Raw genomic sequence first — 18,042 nt, 5'->3', positions numbered from 1 at the left:
AAGATTTTTTTTCCACAAAAAATCAACAAATCAAATCTGTCAGCCCGTACTGGCGCCTCATGCGCCCGTTCCTGCGCATCATGCGCAAAAGGCAGTGGCTGCCTTGTGTTTTGCGCATCATGCACTGCTTCTTGCGCCTCATGCGCAACTGGCAGAATCGACGGTCCTCTTGAGAAAAACTTCTGACTTCTTGTTACCGAGATTTCAAGGCATATTCAACAATAAAATTGTTTCTCAAAGACCAAATACACCATGTTGTTGCACACCATATTAAGTGCCTCACTTTCTTGAGTCTACAAGGCTGTAACAATTATCCAAATATTATGAAATGGGCACAACCAACATTCTGCATATTATAATCAAAGCCCAACCACTCAAAACCTTGTTTCATATCCTTTGCGTGAAGGGACATAAGAAGAAGAGGTGGTCACAGTTTTCTGCCAAACAGAAGCAAAATACGTACGCAGGTTTTGTTTATAGGATCTAAGATAATACCTCTGTTGAAGAGTAGTTCTCTAGTGGCTAATTTATTTTGAAGCAATATCCAACCAAATATCCTAATTTTAGCCATAATTCTTGAATTGCCTTCACTGTGTTATCATGCAGCAGATCTTTGAGGAACAGCTGCAGCCACATAATCATAACATGAACTAACAATGAAAGTACCTGATGTACCTGCTATCCAACGTCGTTTGTCCTCTTCTTCAATTTTATGTTTAATATGCCTTCCAGTTCTATCAAGTCTGCAGCCTCCTCGCGGTGTTCAACTCAGTCGTCCAATATCATATCCATCGCCATCTATCTTCCTCCCACAGACCATGATCGGCTACGGATACCCCATGAAATCTCTCGAAGTTAAACAGACGTGGAAAAATGAAACAAAGAGGAGTGATTTGTTGCAAATACATTGAGGAATTGGACGAATAAATAGTATTTATATATGCAATTAGAACTTATTACACTTCTGTAACCCAAAAAAAAAAAGAACTTATTACACTTCATATATATAAGAGTAACTTTGGAAGTTGACTAGTAAACTGTTTAATTAAGAACAAGAAAAATATAGATATGCAAATCTATAGTATAGCTCATTAAAAAACAAAGTACATGAAAATATATGAAATCTAAATTTGCAAATCTATTGTAAGTGTTGAAAAAATGAGTATAAAATAACGATAAAACATGTGTTTGTTCAAAGAAAATGTGATTATTCATCGATCGAGGATTTTACATATAATAGAATAGTTTAGCAGTATCTACCAAAAAAAAAAAAGAATAGTTTAGCAGTAATACATATATATATATTAGGAAATTTTCATATATAATTTGATTATGCAACGACTTATTTTTTAGGTTATGAAAAATAGCTTATGCAAATAAATAAATTTTTATGTTAATTCATAAATTTTCGTTAATAAAAGTTGTATCTTGATAAGTTATTTTTTCATAAACTAACTTGATAAACTTATAATAATATATAAAACTGCATAAATTATTTTACATAAAAAAAAGTCAATTGAAACAAGTCTGGCCAAGATCCTTAAAGACCATACATGGCTTTCAATCAAGACCAAATTATATCGCACAATGTATTCTTTAGTAAAAGACAAAAGAATAGTTCATTATGTGATCATCACGCAACAATGTATGATACACAGTAACTTCCTATTCCTCTAATCTTCCATAGTACCCAACAAAGCTTCAATAAGATCCATATCAAATTCCTGCATTAATATTAGGTAAAATAAAACCTCATATCAGAAAACATTCCAAAATTAATTTCAATAGACAAACATTTATTTTAACAAGTAGACTTGCCAGATCAGTAGCAGCTGAGGTGCTTGCTTTAGACATGTTGTCCTCCATGAACCTATTAGATGCTTCCCCATTTGAAAATCTTTCATTTCCTTGCAACTAAATATATATCCCATAAACAGATGAGTTGGATTGAAAAAATCTTAATCAAGTAAATTTATTCTATCTATTAAGCATAAAATAAATGCTTAGTAACATTTTGTTGGTCCCTTAAGAGCTAACCTAGAGAAGTTATTCAATTGTAAATCATAAATTTCATTTCTAGAATAGTTATGTTTGGCTTCTTAAATAAAAGTTTATAGAAACTAAATAAATAATTAAATAAATAAACAATTTTATCAAACTAGATCTAAACTTATGAAATATTAAACAAACAAAATGTGTATATTGAAATAACAGGAGAATTTGCCAATTATTAGCAGAAGTAAACACAATAAAAATATTCGTAAATTAGAGAGTGTGGCGATCAATGAGACTTACCTGTATCGAGATTCGGTTTGAATTTGGTGACTCTCTTAACACACATGATGTGATTCCAGTTAGAGGAGAGAAAACATTATTACCACCATTATATAACTGTTATACAACGAGGAATTTTCAATCAAGTATCTCTTATAAAATAAGACACATAATACATGTTATCATGTTCTACATAATTTATAGAAAAGGAATACACATACTTTTTATTTTATCAAATTTGCTCTAAATTTATAAAATATTAAACATAAAATAGTGTATAAATTAAAAGATTATAGAAATTTGTTAATTAATTAACATAAACACATGAAAAATAAGCTTCAACAAGATACTATAATGACCAATAAAACTTACTTGATTAGAGTTATGGCTTGAAATACTTGGAGAGTCGTTCCACATACATGATGTGATTCCACTTAGTGGAGAGACAACATTATTAACACTGTTGTATAACTGTAATACAATGAGGAATTTTGAGTCAAGTAATTCTTATAAAACAACGCACATCATAAATGTTATCCCAAATACTTTATATTTTATCAAATTGGCTCTAAATTTATAAAATATTAAACATAAAATTGTGTGGTTTCAGTTAGAGGAGAGACAACATTATTACCACCATTATACAATTGTTATACAATGAGGAATACAACTACTTTTTATTTTATGAAATTGGTTCTAAATTTATAAAATATTAAACATAAAATAGTGCATATATTAAAAAATTATAGAAATTTGTCAATTATCATAAACACAATAAAATATTCTGCAAGATGACCAATTGGACTTACCTGATTAAAGTTTTGGCTTGAACTATTTGTTGACTCGTTCCACACACATGATGTGGTTCCACTTAGAGGATACACAACATTATTACCACCTTTATATATCTATTATACAATGAGGAATTTTGAGTCAAGTTATTCTTATAAAACAAGGCACATCACAAATGTTATCCCAAATACTTTTTATTTTATCAAATTGGCTATAAATTTATAAATTAATAAACATAAAATTGTGTATATATATTAAAAGATTATAGAAAATTGTCAATTATCATAAACAAAAAAATGCTTCAACAAGATACTATAATGACCAATACGACTTACTTGATTAGAGTTTTGGCTTGAAATTTTTGGTGATTTGTTCCATACACAAGATGTGATTTCAGTTGGAGGAGAGACAACATTATTACCACCATTATACAACTGCTATACAATGAGGAAAACAATATTACAAATACTTTTTATTTTATGAAATTGGTTCTAGATTTGTAAAATATTAAACATAAAATTGTGCATAAATTAAAAAATTATTGAAATTTGTCAATTATCATAAACACAATAAAAATATGCTTCAACAAGATAATATAATTACCAATGAGACTTACCTGGTTAGAGTTTTGACTTGAACTACTTGTTGACTCGTTCCACACACATGATGTGATTCCACTTAGAGGAGAGACAACATTATTACCACCGTCATATAACTGTTATACAATGAGGAATTTTTAGTCAAGTTATTCTTATAAAACAAGGCACATCATAAATGTTTTCCCAAATACTTTTTATTTTATCAAATTGTCTCTAAATTTATAAAATAACAAACATAAAATTGTGTATAAATTAGAAGATTATAGAAATTTGTCAATTATCATAAACACAAAAAACAATGTGTCGACAAGATACTATAATGACCAATGCGACTTACTAAATTAGATTTTTGGCTTGAAATTTTTGGTGACTTGTTCCACACACAAGATGTTGTTTTAGTTAGAGAGACAACATTATTACCACCATTATACAACTGTTATTCAACGAGGAATACAATATCACAAATACTTTTTATTTTATGAAACTGGTTCTAAATTTATAAAATATTAGACATAAAATTGTGGAAAATTTAAAAAATTATAGAAATTTGTCAATTATCATAACACAATAAAAATATGTTTCAATAAGATAATATAATGACAATGAGACTTACCGGATTAGAGTTTTGACTTGAACTATTTGTTGACTCGTTCCACACACATGATGTGATTCCACTTAGAGGAGAGACAACATTATTACCACTGTTATATAACTGTTATATAATGAGGAATTTCGAGTCAAGTTATTCTTATAAAACAAGGCACATCATAAATGTTATCCCAAATAGTTTTTATTTTATCAAATTGTTTCTAAATTTATAAAATAATAAATATAAAATTGTGTATATATTAAAAGATTATAGTAATTTGTCAATTATCATAAACACAAAAAAAATATATGTTTCAATAAGATGCTATAATGACCAATGTGACTTACCTGATTAGTGTTTTGGCTTGACATTTTTGGTGACTGGTTCCACACACATGATGTGAATTCAGTTAGAGGATATACAACATTTTATTACCACCATTAAATAACTATTATACAATGAGGAATATAAATAATTTTTATTTTATGAAATTGATTCTAAATTTATAAAACATTAAACATAAAATTGTGTGTACATTAAAAATTTATAGAAATTTGTCAAAAATATGCTTCAACTAATGACAATTGGGACATACTCCCTCCGTCCCAAATTATAAGGGAAAATAAAAAAATCACACTTATTAAGAAAAAGTAAAACATGAGAATTTGAAGTATGTTTTTGTGGGTTTTCCTTGGAATAAGTTGCATAGGAAGATGTAAAAACAATTTTTATTGGTTGTTGTTTATTGAGAAAATGAGAGAGAGAAGAAATTAAATGCAATTTGCATTTAATTTTATGAAAATAAGGAAAAAACATTCTTGAAAATGATTTTCTCTCTTATAATTTGGGACAAAAAAATGGGTTTTTTTCCCTTATAATTTTGGACGGAGGGAGTACCTGATTAGAGTTTTGACTTGAACCTTTTGATGACTTGTTCCACACATATGATGTGATTCCAGTTAAAGGAGAGACAACATTATTATCATCATTATATAACTGTTATACAATGATGAATTTTTAGTCAAGTAATTCTTATAAAATAAGGCACATCATAAATGCTATCCTTTTCTAAATAATTTTTAGAAAAGGGAGACAAATATATATATTTTATCAAATTGGCTCTAAATTTATAAAATATTAAACATAAAATTGTGTATATATTAAAAGATGTAAAAATTTGTCAATTATCACAAACACAAAAGAAATATGCTTCAACAAGATACTATAATGATTAATGCGACTTACTTGAATAGAGTTATGGTTTGAACTTTTCAGTGACTCGTTCCACACACATGATGTGATTCCAGTTAGAGGAGAGACGAAATTATTACCACCATTATATAACTGTTATACAATAAGGAATTTTGAGTAAAGTAATTCTTATAAAATAAGGCACATCATAAATGTTATCCTTTTTTTATATAATTTATAGAAATAGAAAAGGGATATACAAATACTTTTTATTTTATCAATTGACTCTAAATTTATAAAATATTAAACATAAAATTGTACATATATTAAAATATTATAGAAACTAGTCAATCATAATAAACACAATAAAAATATGCTTCAACAAGATACTACATAATAATCACCAATGTGAATGTGACTTACCTGATTAGAGTTTTGGCTTGAAGTTTTTGGTGACTCGTTCCACACACATGTTGTATTTTCAGTCGAAGGAGATACATCATCACAACCTTTATATAACTGGTGATGTGAAAAATTTTGAGTCAAATATTTATTATAATAAAAGAGGTAGATATAAATATAAGTTAAAGAAAACCTGAATTCTTTTGAAAATCGTATATAAAGCTATTTTAGGAAAATAAACTCTTCATTGTTAAAGTTTTAGTAATTTAATCAAAGAAAAGTAGAAATACATAATAAGTTTTGTGATGTATCTACCCCAATTCTATATTTTCAAAAGTTAGTAGTCGTTTAAGTTAGTATATCTCAAGCCGTTGAATGAAGATCAATTCCATTGTTTTTAACTTCAATAGATTATAGATTTAAAATTCAACTTGAAAAATAAGACATTTGAACTACATCTAAGAACAAAAAAATGGTGATTGCGACAATTATGAAATGACAGATACAACATTACTTGCTCAAGAGGTAGCACATCTTGAAAGAAATTGAACATGTATGATTTCAATTCACTCCCATCATGGTTCACATTCATCTGTTTTTAGGACAAAAAAATGTTAGTAAGCAATATTTAAATATTTGTAAGTAATGCATTGAATAAGTTTCTATAGTTTTCATACCTCATTCAAAAGATTCATGTCATCAGCCATCAAAAAATTAGAAAGGTTAGATTTCATTTGGTTGAACTCAACCTCATTGTCGGAAGCACAATCAAAGTTAAGAACATTGTTATCATGTTCCATTTGATTTGATAATGCTTGCAAATTTTCATTTGTCGGCTCGCGATTTTTGTTTGCTCTCATTGCCTTAATTTCTTTTACCACCGATATTGGAAGATCCGAAGCAAATTTTGATTTCAACGTTTTATCGGATATATCCCCAACCCTTCCTTTAACGGCGACATCCCGTTGAAATATGAGATACTTCTGCAATTGTTGTGTCGTTATACTAAAGCATTAGAACTTGTAAGTTATATTAGAAAAAGTTGAAATAACGATAAAAATTAGAGGGAAAAAATCAAATTGGTCACCAAATTTGGCATCTCTAATCCTTATTTAGGTCTTTTATGTCAAGCAAATTGTATTTATCAACAAAATAGAGACACTAAATAATCTAAACCTATTTTCACTATAATCAACATTGACAATAACTATTTTACATAATATTTAAAGGATTGACTAAGAGGACTTATGTGCCACATAAAAATAATATATCATATAATAATTTATAGAAATATATTAAGTAATTTAGCAGAACAACCTGTAAGTGACTTGCTATATGTGTTGTTGTCAAGTTTGGTATATTCATTATCTCTCGAATTTTCTTTGGCTTAGCATCTGAGTGAGAGAAAAAAAAAATAAGCACAAGAAAATTCATAATAAGTATATGATCATATAAAAATTCAATTGCACTTTATTTTATATTTTAGAAATATTTTATGTGTCATGTTTAAATTGTGATAAGTGTATTTGTTTAGGCCTACATGAAAAGTGATATTTGCATGTGCTTTGAAAAATATTATTACTTACTTTCCAATCCAATTTGTTTTATTGCAAGAAGAAACATATTGTGAAGATATCTTGTCCAAACAAGCCTTGGTTTCTTAACAACTTGAAATTCTCCATCTCCTTGGTATTCTTCAATATTGTTTCTCTTACGACATAATTTACGTTTTTTTGCTTCTATAACATACTTCCAAATGTTTCTGAAATCTTCAGCACAAAAGGGCTTTATTATAAAGTGTGCTGCTCCATTTTTTAAAGTCTTCGAGATCAAATGGTGTCTGTTGTCTAAAGACATCACTGTTTAAAACAAGAGAGAAAAATCCAATATAAACTTTTTTTTTTGACAAAAGGGTTCTTATAGCATATCATTAATTAAAATGTATTCAATACAACTTAGAGCCACTAGTGCAGAAAGGGGTTTCCACTACTGGCCAAAGGGACTTTCCACTACTGGCTGTGGCCAGTAGTAAATGCAGGCGTCGTTGTAAGTATGTACTTTCCACGTCGGGTCGTTTAATACCCGACATGGTATCCTAATTTCTTCAGAAATTTTATTTAAAATTATGGACTTTCCACGTCGGTTAATGTTGCCGCTAATGTTGCCGCCTTAGCTAGACAATGGGCAACTTCATTTGTTTGTCTCCGCACAAACTCTCCAATCCAATCCAATATAAACATATCATACCTTATACTTACTTTTTATAAAATGGGAAAATTTGGTTAATTAATGCTCACTACTAAGGTGATCTATTTTTTAATGCTCACTATTTTTTAATTCAAATAATTAATTTCCAAATCATCTATCCAAATTATATATGATTATATTACAGAATAATTGAAATAAAAATAGTGAGAATAATTGATTTAATTTTGAAGAATTGACACTTACTTATTATAGGTATATGGAATTGATCTTGTATATGTTTTTGAAAATCTAATCCATTCATTCCTAGTAGATGGAACTCTGAAATTATGAGATCATAAAGGCCTTCATTGGCATGAAGAGTGACCAAAGCCTGTTGAGCATCTTTAGCAGTTTTAACTGAAATTCAAAACCAAATAGAAGAAACAAGATCATTAAAACAATATAAGGAGTCACATGTATACACATCTGTCTCAACACTTGGCTAAATGATGTTTTTGCAAAATGTAGCCAACATACAAAAACCCAACAACTTATGCATAAGGAATAACTTTTATTCGCAATATGAATTCAAAGAGAATAGTGGTACTTTTAACTTGAATATAAAATCAAATACAAGAAATTTGATTTTTGGAAGCGCATTTTTTTGTGACAAGTCGTTGGCAAAAACTACCTTTCTTGTCAAATATAGAGCGGAAGGCAATACATTCAACAATATAAAAGCCATTAAAAAAAACACTCAACAACATAAAAAGTAAATGTTTCATAAATACTCCTAGGGTTGAAATTGTTGTTTGTGATACATGTTTTAGTATTGCTGTCTAGCAAGCTTAATAACGATAATGTTAGTTACATGTTGTTAGTTTGTTAGTTAGAGCTTGTCAGCAGTTAGGCGCAGGTTAAGCGTAACTTAGGCTCAAAGCTAGCATAACTTGGCCCGTGAGATACGCGCAAGTTGAGCCTAATTGCGTGTAACTAACAAGAATTCAAAGAAGAAGGTGAATATGAAGAAAGTGATCGTGCTATTGTTTTGAGAAGTTTGGCCATTATACAAGGAATTGTCCCTACAATAAATATTCTATGAGGTTGACAAATATGAGGCTCAGTTGGCTTATAGTGATTTTGATGGCTATTACACAATTGAAGAATCAGTCGCTATAGAGGTGTTAGATTTGCAGATAAAAAATGAATTTGGCATCACAGATATGGTCATTTAAATTTCAGAAGCTTAAACTTGTTGAATTTGAAGAAAAATGTGCATAGCCAACTTTGTAAAGAATTTTGCATGGCCAAGTCAGTAAGGGAGGTAACTGCTATTTTGTCACATTCATAGTTTGTTTGGATTTATATGATTGAGAAAAAGAGTGATGTGTTAACTGAGTTCAAGAAATTTAAGCTACTAGTTGAAAAAGAAAGTGAGTGTAGCATTAAGAAATTTTGAGAACTGATGGTTGATGTGAATATATCTCTAATGAATTTGCAAAATTCTGTGAACAAGAGGGTATATATAGTTCATGAAATTATTGTTCCTTACACACCACAACATAATGGAATAGATGAGTGGAAGAATAGAAGTATAATGGTTAGGAAGCAAAATTAAGTGTGTTTCAGAACATATATGTGAAAGGCTCAAGCAAGCTTGATCATATTATTCGGTGTCTTTATGTTGATGACCTACTTAATCATAAGTGCTAATGAGAAAGAGATCATGAACTTCAAATTCAGCTTGATGCAAGAGTTTGAAATGTCAGATCTAGGAATGGAATTCAAACACACTGATAGAGGAGTTTTCTTGCATTAGAAGAAATATGCCAAAGAAATTTTGAAAAGGTTCAAAATGGTTAATTGTAATGCAACCATCACACCATTGGAGACAGGTTCAAAACTTAGCAAAAATTCAAGTGGTGAATTTGTAGATACTACACTATACAAGCAGATCTTTTGAGATATATCTGTAACACTAGACTTGACATAAGTAATAATGTTGGATTGGTGAGTAGATTTATGGAACAACCTAGAGTTTGCCACCTACAATAAATTTGATTTTTGGCAGCGTCTTTTTTTTTTTACAAGTTGTTGGCAAAAACTACCTTTCTAGAAGAAAGGGTAGTTTTGCCAACGACTTGTAAGAAAGGTAGTTTTTGCCAATAACTTGTAACAAAAAAAGCACTTGCAGCCAAGAGAAGCATGAGATAAATAAAGGGCACAATTGATCATGGTGTTCTTAATTATGCCAAAACAGAAGAGCACTAAAAAGGCAAGAGTGTATGGTTACTCTGATTAAGATTGGTGAGTAGATCAATGCTCAAAAACTTGAATAGAGATAAACTTGAATTGGAATATTACAAGTTAGAAATTCAATGCTTGTATTTCATATATTTCAATTTCTGGAGAAAAAATATATATTCTTCCAATGAGTCGAGTCAACAAATAGAGAAGAAAGATGATAAAATAAAAGCTAATTCAATCCTTTTTTTTTTTTTCAACTGTGTTGGCACCCCTATCATAATAAAATTTATCATAATTATTTATACTAGCGCGTCAGGCAAGCGCGTTCCGCGCATGCTGTATTTAACTTATGTCCAAAAAAAATGTCTTATATTATGGTGAGTTTGTTAATAAAAGATTTTGGCTGATAAAAAAAATGTGTCTTATGTTATGACGAGTTTGTTAATAAAAGATTTTTGTTGCTACTAAAGAAAAAATCAAGGATATTGTTGGTATTATAATTCACATCAAAACTTATGTATTCTCTTTATTAATTACGGTATATATATATATATATATATATATATATATATATATATATATATATATATATATATATATATATATATATATATATATATATATATATATAATATAGATAAATTTCCATCAAACATTTTTTTATTATTTGATATTTAATCTTTAAAATAGCATAACAAAACCTTGTATTTACATCTTTCTATAACATCAATTTGAATAGAATTTTTTTTTTTTTTGGCTTTATTAATATAACATTTGTACATATATATTACTTCATCCGTTCCATTTTATTTGTCGTTTGGGAATCGTGTGCACTATTCACAAAATCTACTTTGACCGTAATTTTCTAGTAATATATAAAAATAAATATTAGCATATAAGATGTTCAATTTATCTCGACGCGTATTTTCAAAATATAAAATTTTCATAATTATTTATAAAAGATAATTAAAGATATTAGTGATTATAGTTGTGGATTGACATATGTACAGAAATTTAAAACGATAAATTAAAAGGAACGGACGGAGTAGAAAAATTTAATATGATTTAAATTCGAATCATGATTGAAACAATAATTTATTAGATTTTATTCACCTCAACTAAATTCTAGTCGATTACTAGAGATCCATTTCTCTAAGAAACAAAACACTATTGAGTAATTGTCAAAAAAAAAAAAAAAAAAAAAAAAAAACCAATATTGAGAAAATAAATATTTGCCCGAAAACTCATTAATATACTTAAATTTACTCAACAACCATTGTAATTGAATATCTTTGGAGATTATCATGGCATACAAAAGGTTCGAAAAATAAGCATTGGTATACTGATTTTAGTAAAAATAAATAAAAAAAAAAATGAATTTCAATCAAATTTTTATAGATTTGAAAAGGGTCCAAATCCATAAAATATCAATAGCTATATATATGAATAACCAAATAAATTAATAGAGACACATACCTATGCATTGCCATTCCATGAGTACATTAGCAAGATATTTCAAAGAAGCATCATCATGGTCTACAATCAAAACATTGAAATTAGATCTCTCACAATCCATTGTCTTGTAATGTTGTTTTTTGATCTACTAAAGTACTCAAGAATACCACTCTAAGATGAGAGTTGAATTTATATAAGCAATTTTTTTCACTTTTTTAGTGCTATGATGTTTTACAAATGTTACACAACTAGAGAGTGACCAAAAAAAGAAAAGAAGAGGTGTATATATAATTGAAGAGAATGTATCTTTTATTTCGTCAGATTTGTATTTATCCTACTTTTTATTTATTAGTAATTATGTAGAAAAAAATAATAATTATGTGGACATTTTTCATTCCTTTTGCTAAAGTATGGGTAGGTTCATCGTATGTTCCTTATATGGAAAATTTCACTATTTTTAATTTCTCTTTAATCTTGCCTTTTAAACAAATTCTTTAAAATTGAGAAGATAATAAAATGTTAGAATATTCATGATAAATTTATTATTTTTATTTTTTTTAAACCAAAGGTATCCTCCGCGTGCAACTACAGAGACTAATCCTCTCGAGGTAACTGAGATTCATTTAAGGGGTTGACATCTCTCAACAAATGCTTCTCCATACGCACCAGCCAGGGATCGAATTCAGGACCAAATAGTTAAGGGACTCAAGTATCTTGTGTCACACTATGTTGATTATATTATTTTTATTTTATTACAATGCTTTACTATGGAATTTTCACTGCCATTCAACACTGATTATCTATACAAGAGGTAGGGACTAATTCATAATCTTTTATTATATTTATTTTATAAACTTTCAATTAATTAATCACAATTAATCATGTGTAATTTTAGAGTTTTTAATAATTTAATGATTATGATTTTTTTTGGTACAAGATGAAGAAAAAAGGAAAACACAAAAAGAAAATTATCTAGAAAAAATAGTCTCACTAGCATCAGCTAGCAGGAGAAGACTCATTTCATCCGGCGGAACAGCTATTGGAGAATAAGCTTCAGGGTTGCGAGCTCCAAACTTGGCTAAGAAATCTGCACAAGTGTTCCCCTCCCGAAGAGTATGCACCAATCTAACCCTCCAGTTTCTAGTGAGAAGATCCTTTATGTTATAGATAATCGCTGCATAGTGGTGCCACTCATTTACATGATTAGATAACAGCTTAATCACGATTTTGGAGTCAGAATAGCACCACAAATCCTTAATGTCCAGCTCCCACGCCAAAACTAAACCATGATACACTGCCAATAATTCCGCATGAAGGATATTCGAAAAGCCTATATTTCCAACAAAACCGTGCACCCACGCCCCGTCAGAGTTCCGAATCAAACCGATTATGATTGATAACTATATAATTTTTTTTTACACTTTTGATGTATATAATTTTTTTTTTCTTTTGAAAAAAGAGTGCAGATAAATGGGGACCAAACAAAACCCTCTTAAGCATATATATATATATATATATATATATATATATATATATATATATATATATATATATATATATATATATATATTTTGAAGCAATATATTCTTTTCTTTTTCTTATGAGGTTAAAATCGCACAATTAAAATTTGAGGGGTCAAAACTGTATTTAAACCTTATTGTTATGACAATATCATTTTTTTTTTTGGAATACAGTTATGATTAATTTATTTTCCTTAAATAAAAACTCATTATTGGTAGAGATCAAATTGATATTATATATCATTTGACATATAGTAGATAAAAAATAATAAGATTTTTCTTATTTATTTAAAAAGCTTATTGTAGCATATGTAAGTACTAGAGACAATTAATATCATTTGATAAGTTATATATGCATATATTTAGAACTAATAGAAATGAATGGGATAAGTCTCTCTGAGCTTAGCGCAATTGGTAGGGACATCCCATATATTATGCAGAGTCAGAGTTCGAACCCCGAACACTCCACTTCTTCACCTTTAAAGGTGAAATTTCTAACCACTAAACTACTAGGAAAAAAAAAGAAATGAATGGGATAATATGTTAACAACTTATGACAATTTATGCAACATAATTTTTTAAGAATGAATATTTTATTCTACTTTTTATGTAATTAAAATCAACTTATTTTGCCCCGTGAGTATAGCTTATCAACCTGTTGTTGAGAAATGATTGTCTTAGATGATGATAATTGATCTGGTAGGAGTTGTGGGTGGTGATAATGAGATGGTTTTTTGGTCATTATGGGGAAAAAGGTACCTGCAAAAATGTTATGACTCCAACACTCAAGTCGGTATTTGAATGAGGTGAAAAATTAAAATAGTGTAAATTGGACATGCAAATGTCATACATAGGGATTGATGTATGAATGCATATATGGGAGAATATTAGGGTTTACAGTATAGTGGAGTCCTCTATGTGTAGAGAATCTGCCACATATAACACTTGGATTGTCCTTTACTTGGAGAATGTTTCGGATGGTAGGAGTATGGAGTCTTTTATTTGTTCTCATATATTGGCTTTGTGGTCATTTGTGCCACTTGTTGTTCTTATCCAATGATGACGGCCCTTGACGCGTATTGGACTTTAGCCGATCCATAACAGCATAATTGGTAGGAATATTGTATTTTATATGCATGGTAAGAGTTCCAGCCCGGAAGGGAAACTTCTAACTATAGACTACTTTAAAATAATAATCAACATATTTTTAATAAAAAATTGTTCATAATTGCTAAGTAGTTACAAATTAAAAATATATAAAAAATTGATATATATAAAGGAAATAGTTTATTATAATTAATTATGATATTATTAATATTGCCATAATATTAATTTAATGATGATATGTTTGTGTGTTGTATATATATAATATTTCGAATCTTGATTGAAAGTTGCAAAAAAAAAAAAAAAATGTATGCAATATATACCTAAAATTATAAATTTATTGTTTAAATTTAATTAAATATTCATTACGACGAACAATTTAGAATGTTTATAAATGTGTTATTAAAGAAATATTGTTTATAGCATAACAAAGACATAGTGGTTAGTGGTTAATGAGCTTCTTTATAACGCAAATTGTTTTAGAAAATTTGAGTTCGATTCCTGATGAAAATAATTTTTGGTCATGCCGTATATTCTCAATATTGTCTTATGCAATCAATAAACTCTCTCTCAAAAGAATTTAACAATGCTACATTTCTCCTATTTTTTTATTTTTTTGAATTGCAAATTAGTAGTATGTTAATTATTTTGTTTTGAATCTTGAACTTCCAACTAGGGGTGCTCAAATCCAAACCAATCCAAATAAAAACCGAAAACCGATTCAAAAAAACCGAAAACCGCAAAAAACCAAAATTTTTTGGATGTGTTTTGATGTTCTTTTGTGAAAACCGCTGGATCGGATCGGATTTCGGATTGATTTCTTAAAACCGAACCAAACCGAACCAAACCGCATACATATATTTTAGTATTTATTTATCTTTTTATTAGTATAAATATGGGGGCTGCTAACTTAGACCCAGTTGGGTCTAAGTTAGCAAGGTGCACCTTTTGAGTTGGACAAAAATACCCATTTTTTTAATTTTTGAAAGAATAGAGCAACAGGGGCATTTCTGTAATTTTCTGCAATTTTACGCGCGCCCCCCACTTCTTTTTCCCCCCCAGGACACGTGTCACGCTGTTATTTGCCAAAACCAAAGCGCGTGCACCACACGCGCCGACAGGCGCGAGTGGGTGAAGCCCAAACGCGGAGAGAGAAACCTTTTTAAAAAGGCAGGCCACGTGTCAGAAGCTGATTGGCTGCGTTAATTTTTTTTCATTTAATACTTTAAACTCGATTATTTCGTCGTAAATTAATTTTTTATTTTTTAATTTTTATACCAAAATTCATAATTTTTTTTTCTCTACAAATAGAGACTTGGTTCGTTTGATTTGGACACCGAAAAAAAAACGCAATTTTTCACTACCTTAATCTCATTTTTCACTACCTTAATCTCATTATTTCGTCGTAAATTAATTTTTTATTTTTTATTTTTTATACCAGAATTCATAATTTTTTTTTCTCTACAAATAGAGACTTGGTTCGTTTGATTTGGACACAGAAAAAAAAAACGCAATTTTTCACTACCTTAATCTCATTTTTCACTACCTTACATCAACTCACTGAAACCATTCTACCAGAAAAATGGTTTCGGAGTACAAATCTCTGAAACCATTCTACAAGCTAAATGGTTTCAGAAACAAATAACTAATAATCAACTTACTGAAACCATTTTACCAGCAAAATGGTTTCAGATTACAACTCTCTGAAACCATTCTACCAGATAAATGGTTTCAGAAGCAAACACAATTAATAAATTACTCACTGAAACCATTCTACCAGTAAAATGGTTTCAGAATACAACTATGTGCAACCATTCTACAAGCTAAATGGTTTCAGAAGCAAATAACTAATAATCAACTTACTGAAATCATTCTACCAGCAAAATGGTTTCAGATTACAACTCTCTGAAACCATTGTACCAGATAAATGGTTTCAGAAGCAAACACAATTAATAAATTACCCATTGAAACCATTCTACCAGTAAAATGGTTTCAGAATACAACTATGTGCAACCATTCTACCAATTAAATGGTTTCAGAAGCAAGTCTCAGATTACAACTATGTGAAACCATTCTACCAGCAAAATGGTTTCAGATTACAACTCTCTGAAACCATTGTACCAGATAAATGGTTTCAGAAGCAAACACAATTAATAAATTACTCACTGAAACCATTCTACCAGTAAAATGGTTTCAGAATACAACTATGTGCAACCATTCTACAAGCTAAATGGTTTCAGAAGCAAATAACTAATAATCAACTTACTGAAACCATTCTACCAGCAAAATGGTTTCAGATTACAACTCTCTGAAACCATTCTACCATATAAATGGTTTCAGAAGGATTTCGGTGTCCAAATCAAACGAACCAAGTCTCTATTTGTAGGGAAAAAAAAATTATGAATTTTGGTATAAAAAATAAAAAATAAAAAATTAATTTACGACGAAATAATCGAGTTTAAAGTAGTGAAAAATTGCGTTTTTTTTTCGGTGTCCAAATCAAACGAACCAAGTCTCTATTTGTAGAGAAAAAAAAATTATGAATTTTGGTATAAAAAATAAAAAATAAAAAATTAATTTACGACGAAATAATCGAGTTTAAAGTATAAAATGAAAAAAATCACGCAGACCCATTCATATGCTGACACGTGGCTGCCTTTTTCAAAAGCAAAATTTTCTCTCTCCAGCTTATAATCTAGTGTGGCGCAGACAGGATGATCTGATAGATCAGGATGATCTGGGCTGTCTGATTGATCAGACAGTCTTAATGAGATCACATCTTGGCTGTCTGATGGAAATCAACGGTCTGTAACCATGGTCCTTCCGTACGCGCGCGACACTGGATCCACGTCTATTAATTGTTTAAGAAGGTGGGGCGCGTGTTGTTATTTTTTTTTATGTAAAATTACAGAAATGCCTCTGTTGCTCTATTCTTTCAAAAATTAAAAGAATGGGTATTTTGGTCCAATTGAAAAGGTGCACCTTGCTAACTTAGACCTAACTAGGGTCTAAGTTAGAAAACCCCTATAAATATATATATATATATATATATATATATATATATATATATATATATATATATATATATATATATATATATTGCATTAACTTTTTTTTTTCATTTTAAATTTTGTTAATGCTATATGTTAGTTTAATTTAATCTATTTTAAATTTTGATAATACTATATGTTAGTTTAATTTAATTTTTTTTTTACTTTTTATATGTTTCGAATATAATTGGTAATTGTCATTCCAAAATATTAATTTTCAATATATTATATGTTATATTTTACATCAAACTTAATATTTATTTTGTCAAATATGTCAAACTACTATTTTGTAGCGTTTTTTTATAATATTTATATTTATTAAAAAAATTACAATTTATAATTTGGATATCCAAAAACCGATCCAAATTAAACCGAATAATATTGGATCGGATTGGATCGTATTTTTTTGATTTGTCATCCAAAACCGAACCAAACCGCAAATGAATTTATTTTTGGATCGGATGAGTTTTTGCCTGAAAACCGATCCAAACCGAACCGCGAGCACCCTTTAACACTTAGCTCAATTAGTTCAATCAGTTGAACTACCCTTCCCACCCTACATTTCTACTGCTTGATTCGAACCCTCAAGAGACAAACTATATTTTCAGTTAGGGATGACAATTGGACCCATA

At 29.1% G+C, this 18,042-nt stretch overlaps 1 pseudogene; it reads right to left on the bottom strand.

Annotated features, from left to right (window-relative positions):
• Window positions 1–1,622: 1,622 nt before the first annotated feature.
• LOC123904781 overlaps window positions 1,623–18,042 on the bottom strand; it is a 47,659-nt pseudogene continuing 31,239 nt past the window's right edge.

The sequence above is a fragment of the Trifolium pratense genome, linkage group LG2 (assembly GCF_020283565.1).
Source record: "Trifolium pratense cultivar HEN17-A07 linkage group LG2, ARS_RC_1.1, whole genome shotgun sequence".
Lineage (NCBI taxonomy): Eukaryota > Viridiplantae > Streptophyta > Magnoliopsida > Fabales > Fabaceae > Trifolium > Trifolium pratense.
Note: the sequence above shows the minus strand (reverse complement) of the source record. Positions and strands in the feature narration are given on the sequence as shown.